The 11,096-nt window shown below is 43.4% G+C and overlaps 1 long non-coding RNA gene across 1 annotated transcript; it reads left to right on the top strand.

Annotated features, from left to right (window-relative positions):
- The first annotated feature begins 156 nt into the window (after positions 1-156).
- LOC128848822 (uncharacterized) lies at positions 157-6,739 on the top strand. The gene is made up of 2 exons (XR_008447108.1): positions 157-3,435; positions 6,413-6,739. It is a non-coding gene; the product is annotated as an uncharacterized LOC128848822 (long non-coding RNA).
- Positions 6,740-11,096: the final 4,357 nt, after the last annotated feature.

Below are 11,096 nucleotides of genomic sequence, written 5' to 3' on the forward strand. Positions count from 1 at the left end.
GTCAGCTTGTCCTGGCTGCGCTGGGGCCAGGCCAGGGCGCTCGGCTACAGAGTTGGACGGCGGGGCGGGGCCTGTCCTTGGGGGGGGCAGGGCCCTGCCGCTGAGCCGCTGGTGGCTGCGAAGACGGGGGGCGGGGCCGCAGGAGAACCAGGGGGACGCAGCAGAAGCGGCTGCGTCTTATTCCGGCCCTGCGGAAACCAGCCCGAGGCCGCGGCTTCGTTCAGGCGGCCCCTGAAAGCGGGGCCCGGCTGCCCCTCCCTGACACTACACCGGCACCCGCTGGGAGCGCGGCCGAGCAGGCGGGTGTTTGGCTCACAGGTGCCCTGTGCTCCGGCTACAAGGCCTGGTGCACAATCACTGCCTGCGGCTTAACTACAAGGCGTGCGTTTGTCTCACGTTAGGCTTTCCTGTGCTGTAGAGGAGAAGCTCAATTTGACATCTTGGGAAAGAGGAGACAGCAGGCCCCTTCCCTGTCTGCTAAATTCTAGTCACATATTTTGACCATTTTCTCTTTTGCCTTCACACTTGACTGTCTCATGCATCAACTTGCCTTTCAGGGCTGTGTCAGAAGTATAAATCTGGGCTCTTGAGTCTGGTGGATGGGGGGAATTTGAGACACAAATCCTTAACACAAATGCATTTTTATGTAGCTTTAAAGTTTAATGCTTTCTGTTTAAAAGTATAAAATATACTGTACATTGCAGTTAGGCAAAATGTGCTATCTCAAAACTATTTACAACTTTAATGAATTTAACTTCACAATATTCTGTGAAGTACAGTATGGGATGTTATCGCTGTTTTCTTACAAATAAACGGAGGCAAAGAGATTAAATACCTGATCCTGCAAGTTTTGAGTGCCATCTGTGTGGTGCTGGGAAACCTCCATCGCTTCCCTGGGAGTAGAAGGTAATCACCAGCTCAGGAGGTGCTCAGCATCTTGCAGAATGAAACCCAGAGGCTACGTCTACACTACAGACCTTACAGTGGCACAGCTGTACTGCTGCAGGTGTGCCTCTGTAAGGTTTCCTGTATAGTTGCTCTATGACTAGGGGAGAGAGCTCTCCCACCGGCATAATTAAACCACCCCCAACGAGCGGCAGTAGCTATGTCGGTGGGAGTTGCTCTCCCACTGACATAGTGCTGTCCACACCAGCGCATTTGTCAGTGAAACTCATGTTGGTCAGTTCGTTTTTTTTCCTCCACACCCTGACCAACAAAAGTTTTGCTGATGAAACTGCTAGTGTAAACAAAGGCTAAGCGTAAAATCCCTTTGATTTCAGTGTGATCAGGATGTGCCCTTAAATGCCTTACCAAAATCTCACAGGAAATCTGTACTTGTAATGAAGTAGAACACAGATCTCCTTCAATTCTGAACCTTAGCTGTTATTCTTCCTCCCATGCGAAATGCAAAACATTAGTTCAACATTTAGTTGAAATATTACAAGCACAAATCTCAGGATGATTCACAGACCAACTGTAACCTGATCCAATTGCATTTTAAATGGTGATAGGTTTTCTGCCTTAAAATGTATATGTGTAATGTGCTTGAGTTGTGTAGAAGAAATTAAACTGTACATTTCCCAACTTGTGTGTCTGTTGCATCAACATTTTAAATTTAATATAGAGAAGGTGCACACTAATTACTCAACCATTTCTTTTTAATTCAGAAAAAGTAATTTATGACTTATTGTGAATTACATACATGTTGATTTAGAGCTTTTATGAAGAATCCATCTTTTGGTTATCCAAATCTATATAAGAATAATTTTCTTAGAGCGAAACACTTTTTCCCCCCTGCTTTCATCTCAAGTGCCTCCTTGATCATAATGTTATGGTAACTAATATATTAAATTACAATGTAAACAATGGGGCAGATATTTAAAATTCATGAGAGGAACAATGTAATAGTACTAACTTTAAACTTGGTGCTTGCTACAGACAGCCAAGTGCATTATAAGCTGAGTACGCCTCATGAACAGGTGAAGCAAGCGTTTCGGATGACAATTTTGGGGTCATAATGTATTTGTCACAAAATGTACTGGTCTTACTTTTAAATATTTTCTTTACCTTAAATGCCATAGAAAAAGAAAAGTTAAGCAGGGATAGGAGGTAACTTGCTAGGCTGATAAATTATGCGTTTATCCTGAGTGTGTCTCAAAAATGTTGGCTCATCTGTAACAGAGACTTTGGAGAGGTTTATCTAATCTTCCACCATATGATACCTTTCATGTGCTTCAGCTGTTTGCTTTGCTAACCAACCAGTTATTTCAGGTCCCTGTCCAGAAAAATGTCTCCATAATTTGGTCCTATGGAATTTTTGTGTGGTATCTTTTTTTTTTTTTTTAAAGTATTCCTAATCTAATATCTCTCTGGAATGTTTCTCTGCTTAATAAATTTGTGGGTGACCCAATTTGGATGGTCTCAGGGGACTCTTATTTAGGAGCACAATGGGCTCTTGAAGTTCTAGTGCTTAGGGCATGTTTTGCTGACTGCAGGTGGGAAACAAATTTTAATATTTCTTCATTTATAATAGATTAGACAAACAAGTCTGTAAAATGATAGAGTGAACCTTTCAAGAACTTCAAAAATCCTGTGTATTTTAATTGTATTGCCTAGTATAAGCAACTGTTTCTCTTCAAAAGCGTTGTGTAGATGTTTTAAAATAATTCTAGAAATAAATTGTCCTCAGAATCTCACAGCTAAACAGCATTAAGCCACTGTCCGTGTTGGAAATATTGGATCCTACCAACAGCTTTCAGTGACATCTTTTGTGGGGTAAGAACAGTGCCTCCAGCAGTGATGGGAGAGTGCACACCCAAGTGGTAGCATATACTGTAGCATTTTAAATGAAGCAATGTGTGCCACACCAAATCCACTGACTGGTGTGGAGGGAGGCTGGACTTCTCCAAATAAATTACACATATCAAACACAGGAATGGTGTGGTTAGGGTGACCAGACAGCAAGTGTGAAAAATCAGGACGGGGTGGGGGATAATAGGCACCTATAGAAGAAAAAGCCCCAAATATCAGGACTATCCCTATAAAATAGGGACATCGGGTCACTCTAGATGTGGTACCACTAGGATACCAGGGAGTGAAAGGAGCAAAGATTTGATCCCGTAGCACTGACCTCTATAACAGTTTTTCTGGTGACTTTAGCAGGAGCATGGCTCAGTTGAGGAGGAGAAGGACATTGAAGAGAAACTAAACAAATGAGCAGAAATAAAAATTAAAATATAATTGTAAAACTAAATGAACATGATAGGAGAGGGACAAATCATCACAGTATCCATAAAATAAAATAATCTTTCTACAATATGGAATACTTTGAGTGTGTCAACTAAAGAGTATAAATTATTTAGACTTTCAAAACTCTTTTTCTAGAGTCATCACCCCGGAGGCTGTTAAGGATACTAAATAGTCAACGACTGACAGGTAAAGTACTGTCATTGATTAGAAACTGGCTAACAGACAGAAAGTGAAGTGTAGAAATACAAACTGATGCTAAATTTTCATCATGGCAAAAGTTTAACAGTGAGGTTGCTCTGAGGTTCCATACCAGGACCAGTGTTAGTTAATATATTTATAAATTATCTGGGAAAAGAGTAAACACAGTGAAGTAGCAAAATTTGCAGACTTGCCAGATGAGCGGGAACATGATAGAGGTATAATAAAAAGCACAGAGAAGGTAAATTCATCATAAGCTGCTGTTGAGTAAGGTGACTTCTGTTGGTTTCTTGGCTTAGATAAGTACCTAGACTGCCAGCCACCTTAAGTCTAGGCACATTTTACAGGTAGGGAGCTGAGATAGAGAGAGGCTAAGTAACTTGCCGAAAAATCATACAGGAAGTTTATGAGAGAGCAGGGCCTTGAACCTAGGGCACCTACATCTTAGGCCTGTGCACAAACCTCTTATCCATCCTTCTTCTCCAGAATGTAAGTTGTGCACTGCTATTTAACCTTTATTATAAAACACGTACAAATAAATTGAAATGCAGCACATTTAGAATTATTTTTACATAACATAATTAACTTGTGGAACTCATTGTCAAAGTATATAACTGAGGCCCAGGGCTTAGCAGGATTAAAAAACTAATTTGATATTTATATAGCTAATGAGACCATCCATAGTTACATTACTGTGTGACCCTAACAACTCCTTAGTGCCGCTGGCAAAGGGTTCGCTATTCTGTAACAGCAACTCCTGTCAGACCTGACAAACTCACTACATCTAGCACATTGCTTTCATAGTATTTATCCATAAAGAATGTCATGGAAGGTCTTCAATAAAAGCCAGGGTCACACTGGTCATTAATACTGTTGTATGTGGGCAAGTATGTATGGATAGTTAGAAAATATGTTCCCTAAAAGTCTGAATCAAAGCAGAGTTGACAAACAGGTTGCTGCCAAAGGATGTATATTCACTTGTGTACCTAGTTTCACATGTAAATTAAGCATTTTAAGCCAACATAATAGAAGCACCATTTATGTACAAAATCAACAAAAGAGTGTAAGGTCAACAGGTGACAAGACACAGGAGAATGTACCACAGGGGACTGTCCTGTCTCTGGAGGAGACAATAAACTCGGGGAAATGTGGCCCCTCTCCCATGGGAGAACTAGAGCATCCCCTAACAAGCGTTTTCTGGAGCAATAGAGTGGGCATTTCCTGTTCAGGTAAGTAGCCAACAGGTCTATTATTGGGATTTCCTAGTGATTCAGTATGTAGTGGAGTACTGCCAGGTTCATTTCCCATTTGTAGTCGTGAGAACTTGTGGCTGAGACTGTATGGTGTTATATTCTGTACTCTCAGCAGGTAAGCAGCTGATATGAGAACATTGTGGTGAACGCAACAATTCTATAGCTTTAGTACTTCGGTGCACAGGAAGGATGATCTGGCATCCCCTTGATGATTTATGTAAAACATGCACACTATGATTTTTGTGTGCGTGTCCCTGATCAGTGGAATAAAGTGAGCACAAGCATTTCTGACCGTTCTTAGTTCCAGGAGGTTGATGTGGAGAGTCGACTCCATTGGGGACCATTTGCCCTGAACTTTTGGTTATTCAGATGGGCTCCCCAGCCTATTAGGGATACGTCCATGTTTTTTTTTGGGGGGGGGCAATTGTGTGAAAGGGACCCCCATGCAGACGTTCATAGGGTCTTTCCACCATTCCAGGGAATGTTTGATCCTAAAGGACATCGACAGGGGTTTGCCTAGTCTATCTTTGGTGTGTAGACAGACCTGAGCCATGCCTGTAGGCACCTCATGTGTAGTCTGGCATGAGATATCACAAACGTGCATGCCACCATGTGCTAGAGAAGTTGGAGGCAACGTCTGGCTGGTGTTTGTGGGCTGCCCTGAACTGTCTATGAGAGTGGTCAGGATGTGAAATCTGTGTTGTGGGAGGAGTGTTTACGCTTGTATTGAGTCAAGATCAGCTCCTATGAACTCCAAGTGGTGTAGTGGAGTCAAGGTCGATTTTGGGGAATTGATTAGCAAACTCAAATGCATGAATACATCTTTGGGTGTCCCAAAGAGCTTCTTCGAAGGAATGGACTCTGAGGAGACAGTCGTCCAAGTAAGGGTAAATCATGATCCTTAGGCTCTGTAGATGAGCCATGACTACAGACAGGAACTTGGAGAATACTTTGGGTGCGAATGAGAGTCCGAAGGGAAGGTACTCTGTACTGGTAATAGTCCTGACTGAGTCCTGAGGAATCATTTTTGGGATGGCTGGATTGATATATGGAAGTAGACATCCTACAGGTCGAGGGCCAAGAACCAATCTCCCTGCACTAGAAATGGGATAATAGCTGAAAGTGTGGCCATCTTCAATTTTTGTGCCTTCACAAATTTGTTCAGTGCTCTTAGATCTAATATGGGTCTCCACCCTTCTTTATTTTTGGGGATCAGGAACTATCTGGAATAGAAGCCTTTGCCTCTGAGGTGCACAGGAGTGGGTTCTATGGTTCCTAGGAGTAGCAGGTGATCTATTTCCTATGTTAACAGTCTCTCGTAAGAAGAGTCCCTGAAGAGGGACAGGGAGGGAGGGTAGAGAGGAGAGAGAGAGAGGTGAAGTGGAGAAAATACCCATTGGAGATAATCTCCAAGATCCATCTGTCAGAAGTCACGTTCTTCCAATTTTGGAAGAAAAGAGTGAGGTGGCATCCAAAGGTCTGTAGGTTACAGCTGATGTTATGGGGAGTGGTCTCTCGGGCCCTTGACCAAGGTGTCAAAATTGGTGTTTCGAGGTCAAGAGCTGGGATGTTGAGGATTGAGGGGCTGATGGTTTACGTTTTTGAATCTTAGGCCTCTTTCGCTGTGGCTCATAGTACCGTTGCGGTGGTGGGTACTGGGGTGGTTGGGATCTATGGGATGACTGAGGACTGAATTTTCTTTTCTGTCCCAGTATGTAGATCCGCAGCAAATGTAGTGTGGCTCTGGAGTCCTTAAAGGTATGAAGTGATGCATCGATATTGTCTGCAAACAGTTTGGAGCCCTCGAAAGGGAAGTCCTCGACCGTCATCTGTACCTCCTTTGGCAGTTCTGAGAGGTGTAACCACGATGCCCAACGCACTGCTACTGCCATCGACACCGAATCAGCCGCTGTATCCGTGGTATCTAGTGCTGTCTGGAGAGCTGTTTTCACTACTAACTGTTCCTCATGTATGATAATCTGAAACTGTTCCCATTGTGTTTCTGGCAGGTGGTCAATAAATGCATGAAATTTGGTGTAGTTCATGTGGTCATACTTTGCCATTAAGGCCTGGTAATGCGCAATTCTGATTTGCAAAGTCACTGAGGTTTTTGTCTTTCTACCAAATAAATCAAGTCTTTTCCAGTCTATCATAAGGGGTGGCCTTAGAATGATGTTCTTGGCCGCAGGAATTCACAGCATCCACCACAATGGAATTAGGTGAGAGGTGTGAAAAGAGGAACTCCGCATTCTTGGGGAGCACATAGTACTTTTTATCAGCCTTTTTGCATGTTGGTGTGATAGAGGCTGTAATTTGCCAAATGACCTTACCAGGATCCAGAAGCACCTCATTAACCGGGAGGGCGATTCTTGAGGAGGAGAATGTGTGCAATATATCCAGCAACTTGTGGTGGGTATCTTTCACCTCCTCCAGGGGAATTTGTAGTTTGTCTGCCACCATTTTTGTGAGTACCTGAAACAACTTAAAATCGTCTACTATGGACGATGGAGGAAGCATCACGGCCTCGTCCGGAGAAGAGGAGGAGATATTGGTTAGTGGTGTAACCTCCTCTTCTAATCTGGCCTCTTGCACCTCAAAATTTTCCTTTCAAGGTTCTGGGGCTCTGGACCTAGAGGCTGCAGGAGATTGTCTTATTGGCTCAGAGTAGGAGACACCAGATGCCTATGAAGTATGGTGCCTGTAGGCTGCCCATGGATCCCAGTATGGCCACTGGGGTGGGGGGAAGGGCATGGGTGGTGATACCCATGGCTGGTCATATCAAGAGGGCTGAGACTTAGACTGATGGTGTGACTGGGAAGGCCCTGGTTGGTGTTGAGATGGGCCATGATGTGTGGGTAGTGAGAGGACATCATCCTGGTCACTAATTGAATCCTTGCTGGAAAGTGGTGGAACTGATAAGGAGGCTGGAAGCAAACACTCCATTGCTTGTGGTGATTCTGGGAATCGAGAAGTGCTCAGTACCGGGACCTTCATACCAAGTAGCAGGGACTCTGGAGCCTCAGCCACCATGAGATCTCTGGAAAAACAGAAGTCCTGCAGTACCGCAGTGATCAGTACCATCAGGGCCTGTTGGTGCTGACTCGCTGGTACTGAGGAAATCGGGACAGATCTTGCCCAAGATGGTCGATCCGATAAGGGTTGTTTGGAAACGGTCAGTAGCAATGGTTCACATGCCGGGACCTCCTTTGCAGAGACGGTACGGACTGTGCTCTTGCCTTTGTCAGGCGATGCTGCTGCTTCAGAGCCTGCACCCTTAGAGTCCTTAGGGCTTATAGGCGGTGTCTGCACCATATGAGCCACGTGTCCTATGGATACCGTGCTTTGGAGTCATCGGTGCTGCTGGTGCCGAGGTGACTGATCGCACCAGGGATCTCCTCTGGCTGGTCTGGGGCTGCGTTTGAGGACTTGCAATGGGAGTCCGAAGATTTCCTTCATGGCTCACTGTCCTTAGACGTAGAAGGCTCCGGGGATGGTCTGTGTCGTGGAATGGATTCTGGACCAGGGTCAGATGCTGGTTTAAGAGCATCCTCCATAAGGATGAGTTTCAGCTTTAACTCCTATTTTTTGGGGGATCTAGCCTACAATTGTTGGCAGAAGGTGCACTTCTGCAGAATGTGAGCCTCTCCAAGGCATTGGATACAGCGGGAGTGTCAGAGGCACCTTTTAAACCCAGGGAGCCGGGCATGCCCGTTATTGGGGGTGATCCCTAGAGGAGAGAAAAAGAAAGCGGGGAAGAAAAAAAGTTATGTTTTGTTTTGTTTTTTAACTGGGAAAAAAACTAACAGAAACCCTATAAGACTAAGAAAAATCTAATAGAAATAATAACTAAAACAAAACCTAACTCTAAGGTAAGGGAAAGGGGATTGCTATTTGCTCTGTCTCAGGCCGGGGGCAGTTAAGAAGGAACTAAGGGTGGTTCGCCCACGCAGTGCTAATTAGCCTTGAGGCAGAACACAAGGGAGGGAGAGCGCATGTGTTGTCCGAACAGATACTGCTACCAAAGATCTCCGATGAGAGGTGCAGGGATGCAGGCACACCTACAGTGTAGCACCTATAGGATGAAGAAGAACTTACGATTGTTTGCACTATAAATATATCTCAGTGTTGTTGTGTTATATGGGAGCTGAGCCTCAGTTTAATCAAACAGGCTGGTGTGTACATTGTTTCCTTTGGGGGAAAGCAAACCAGCAATTTCTGTGAGTAGCCAGAGGCTGGATATCGCAGGGGAACGCTTCAAAGGGGCTCAGGACTGGAGTGCACGTATAGTTAATCTGCAAGGCAAAGTAAGGGTTGGAATAGCCCTGAGGAGATTGTTTGGGTGGCTAACAGATTGTAGGTGTCAAGAACCTAACACGCAGCTAAGTATCAGCAAGTCTCTCTGGAGCCAGAAGGGGTAACTGGACACTATGAGAACCATCAAAATTGCATTGAATAAAAAACATCTCCTAAATAAAGGATAGAAACCCTCTTCTGTCAGGGCATAACTTAATCATTAACAAATGGCAGATTCGGGAATAAAAATTTCCCTGTCGGTAGGGCATTCCATAACTGTCCACTATAGGGTTTCATGTAACTTCTACTGAAGCATCGCGCAGTGGTCACTGTCAGAGACGGCAGAATATTAGACTCGACAGAGTGACTACTAATGTGATTTAGATGGCAATTCATATGTTCCTGTGTTCTTAATCTACATGCTTAATAGTTTTTCTCCAATTGGTAGAACAAATATCTGACGTTACCAAATTTTCCCAGGAAAGGGGGAAGCACCTGATCCTCGATGGTTCAGTATTAATCTAGCATTTTAAATCAGATCTCCATATAATCAACAGGTTTTGTACAACAAAATTTTAAATTGGCATTAAAAAAGCCTCTTAAGCAACATAAAAAAATTTAACATTTTCAAAAATTATATCCTAGACTGAGGAAAGAGAAAAATTCCAGTAATGAAATTGATACTCTCATTTTTAATCAGATAAAAATAATTTCTGAGACTCTAAATCTAAAATTAAATCTCATAGATTAGTTTTTATCCACTGTTATTCCCTTCTGCTAAATCTAGGGAATGTACAAATAGGCATGTAATTTAAGGTATGTGAGGGACTGGATATTTACAACTCTCCTCATCTAATTGGCAGACTATGGAGACAGATGAGATAGCACCCACCTCTTTTTTAGCTTTCTTGTTGTTAGACCAAAATAAAACTAAATAACTTGACACTCAAAATAACTTTTTCCTTTGACATATACTCCAAATATGGCAGGAGGTGATGAAGTATCATAAAATATTGATTGACTCTACCAGTTTGTAATAACTTAAACCTCTCTTTAGGTTGGAATGATGGTATTTTAAAAATGGAATGAGGGAAAGTATTGAAATAATTGCTGACACACACATGTGTGTACAACATGTGTGTACACACACACATCAGCAATTATTTCAATACTTGCCTTCATCCCATTTTTAAAATATCATCATTCCAGCCTGAAGAGAGGTTTCAGTTATTACAAACTAGTAAACCATATACACATACAACACAAAAGGTGGTTTTCGCTCTTATCAACAGATGCATAACAGTATCACTGAGATACTTTTAAAAGATAATACTTATTAGTCTGTTGCAGTTTCAACAGATTTAGGGCTAGATCCTCAGCTGTAGTTGAGCAGTGCTTGGTACAGCAGAGAAGGGGAATGGTGAGTGAATTCTTTAAGGGGTAGGTTAGGCAGCTTTGCACTGCCAGATGGTGCAAGGCAGCCATAGTACAAGGTAGGATATGGCCTTTAAATGTAGTCTACCGCACTCTAGAGAAATCTGGCTGTCACCTCCCACAACAATAATGGGCCACTCAGACAGTTTCTTTCTTCAAGTTACAGTATAGGTATATTGTTTCCTATGTGAATTCTGCAAAGAGAACATTCAGGGGAGTATAAAAACAAAGTCAATAAATAAATTGAAGGTAACAATATAAATGATGGTATGGAATGATTCATAGACTGGGAGAATGTTGGGAGCAAAGGCAGTGACTTAATGCAGTGTTTCCAAAATGGTGGGTCCCGATCCACCAGTGGGTTCCAGGAAGGTTCTAGATGGGTTGCCCATATCCAGGGCCTGATTAACCCATCACTGGGCCCTGGTCTAGGCAAACATACACTCCTGGCCAGGCCAAACCTGGATGCACTACAACCCTATGCACTATGTCGCAATGCCTGGAGTAGGAGCCAGCCCGCAGGACGTGAGCCGCTGATGCAGGGTGAGTGTGAGGCAAGCTTGCTCTCCAGCCCCCTCCAGCTTCCTCAGCTGGGGCAGAGGGTGCATATAGGTAATAGTGGGATGCAAAAAAAGACAAAATGCAGTTGGCTGCTGCCTTAGTAAAAAC

This window comes from Malaclemys terrapin, chromosome 1 (genome assembly GCF_027887155.1).
Source record: "Malaclemys terrapin pileata isolate rMalTer1 chromosome 1, rMalTer1.hap1, whole genome shotgun sequence".
NCBI classification, from domain to species: Eukaryota; Metazoa; Chordata; order Testudines; family Emydidae; genus Malaclemys; species Malaclemys terrapin.